The 2,203-nt window shown below is 46.7% G+C and overlaps 1 long non-coding RNA gene across 1 annotated transcript; it reads left to right on the forward strand.

Moving 5' to 3' along the window:
- Positions 1-586: 586 nt before the first annotated feature.
- Positions 587-1,900, forward strand: LOC145858047 (uncharacterized). The gene is made up of 3 exons (XR_014378810.1): positions 587-1,236; positions 1,472-1,510; positions 1,634-1,900. It is a non-coding gene; the product is annotated as an uncharacterized LOC145858047 (long non-coding RNA).
- Positions 1,901-2,203: the final 303 nt, after the last annotated feature.

The following is a 2,203-nucleotide window of genomic DNA, read 5'->3' on the forward strand; positions in this document are numbered from 1 at the left end:
GATTATAAACCCTCTTCATCCACAGGGTACCTTCACCTACGCAGGCTCAATCGCTTGTCACTCTACCACAGCATGATTGAAAGACACCATTCACAGGACTAGACTCTGGCCTCCTACAGGGAGGAGGTCAGAGACCTGGCTGTGTGGTGCCAGGATAACAACCTCTCCCTCAACGTGATCGAATCAAAGCTGATTGTGGACTACAGGAAAAGGAGAACCGTGCACGCCCCCATTCTCATCGACAGGGCTGTAGTGGAGCAGGTTGAGAGATTCAAGTTCCGTGGTGTCCACATCACCAATAAACTATCATGGTCCAAACACACACAGACAGTTGTGAAGACGGCATGACAAAGCCTATTCCCCCTCAGGAGACTGAAAAGATTTGGCATGGGTCCTCAGATCCTCAAAGCTGCACCATTGAGAGCATCCTGACTGGTTGCATCACTGCCTGGTATGACAACTGCTCCGCGTCTGACCGCAAGGCACTACAGCGGGTAGTGCGTACTGCCCAGTACATCACTGGGGTCAAGCTTCCTGCCATCCAGGACCTATATACCAGGCGGTGTCAGAGAAAGGCCCTAAAACTGGTCCAAGACTCCAGCCACCCTAGTCAGACTGTTCTCTCTGCTACCACATGGCAAGCAGTACTGGAGTGCCAAGTCTAGGTACAGTAGGCTCCTAAACAGCTTCAAGCCACACGTGAACATCTAATCAAATGGCTACCCAGACTATTTCCAATGTCCCCCCACCCTCCTTTACGCTGCTGCTATTCCCTGTTTGTTATCTATGCATAGTCAGGTTAACTCAACCTGCATGGACATATTACCTTGACTAACCTGTGACCCCGCACATTGACTCTGTACTGGTACCCCTTGTATATAGACTCGCTACTGTTATTTTACTGCTGCTCTTTTACTTTCAGTGAAGTGAGTACCAGCTTTTTTGATATTTTTTTACTTGTTTTTCTTAATTGCCTTGTTGGTTTAGGGCTTGTGAGTAAGCATTTCACTGTAAGGTCTACACTTGTTGTATTCGGTGCCTGTGACCAAATACAATTTGATTTGAATACTCTCACTTGGTGAGTGTTGCCACTTGGTGGACTTTGACATATGAACTAACGAGCTAATCCTCTTATCCTCCTCAGATTGGCCACAGGAGTTAAATCATTTGTGTACAGCCAACCCTAGATTTGTTATAATTGTGGACCTAACGGCCATGGAGCAGAAGATCAAAGAAGTGAGTTCCAGCTGTATCATCGTAACTCCTGGCTGGCATTTGAACATGCCACATAAATCCTGTTTCATTCAGCACTTGGCTGTACTGTTGACCCCCCCCCCCCCCCCCCCCCCAGAAACAGTTGAAGAACCGGTCCAAATCCAGTGATGAGATCAGCCCACCAAGGGGGTGAGCAGCTTGCCCTCCCTCCTTCTCCCTGGCACATCTCTAGCCTATTCTCTCTTTTTCCTCACAGAGATCCCTTCCAGGTGGTCCGGACCTGGACAAAGTCAAGGTGTGTGTGTGGTTTGGAATCCTTATATTTACTAACAGCATTACCAGAATCAATAGTCACTAATTCAAGATTAATTGTGTGTTACTTTATTCCGTGACGTCCCAATCTGTGTGCTCCTTTTAGGAGGGCCCAGAAGGTTCTGAGACGCCCTCGTCCTCTACAGAGGAGCTGAAGTGACGACAGCTTGGCCCTGCAGGAATATCGGGCCATGAGCCTTCCATCTGCTCATTATTTATACATGCATGCATGCATACAGTCACTTACCTTTTCCACATTTACTTTAAAGCAAACACTGAGTTGGTGAGTAATTTGAGAAACACACATGCGACAGGGGAACCCATGATGGTTCTGTACCTACCAAACTGAATGTGTATTCTTCACAATAAAGCAATCCCGTTGAGTGGACCTGTCTCTTCCCTTAGACCTGATCAAAATACTGAAGATAAAACATTTAATTGTTGGTATGATTATCAGTAGGAACTATGACATTTTCTAAGTTAAGCAAGAAAAAGTGTTTGTCAACATTGTCCCTCTCCTTGTGAACCAAGTTGGGCTGGAGGAAAGTGTGATTCATTAATCTCAGCGCTGTGTGTGTACGTACAGTGGGGTCTGAAATTGACGCCCTTCATAAAGATTAGCAATAATGACTACAGTTGCCCTCAGAACAGCCGGGGCATGGACTCTACAAGGTCT

Source organism: Salmo salar, chromosome 09 (genome assembly GCF_965601325.2).
Source record: "Salmo salar chromosome 09, fSalSal1, whole genome shotgun sequence".
In the NCBI taxonomy this organism is placed as follows: Eukaryota; Metazoa; Chordata; class Actinopteri; order Salmoniformes; family Salmonidae; genus Salmo; species Salmo salar.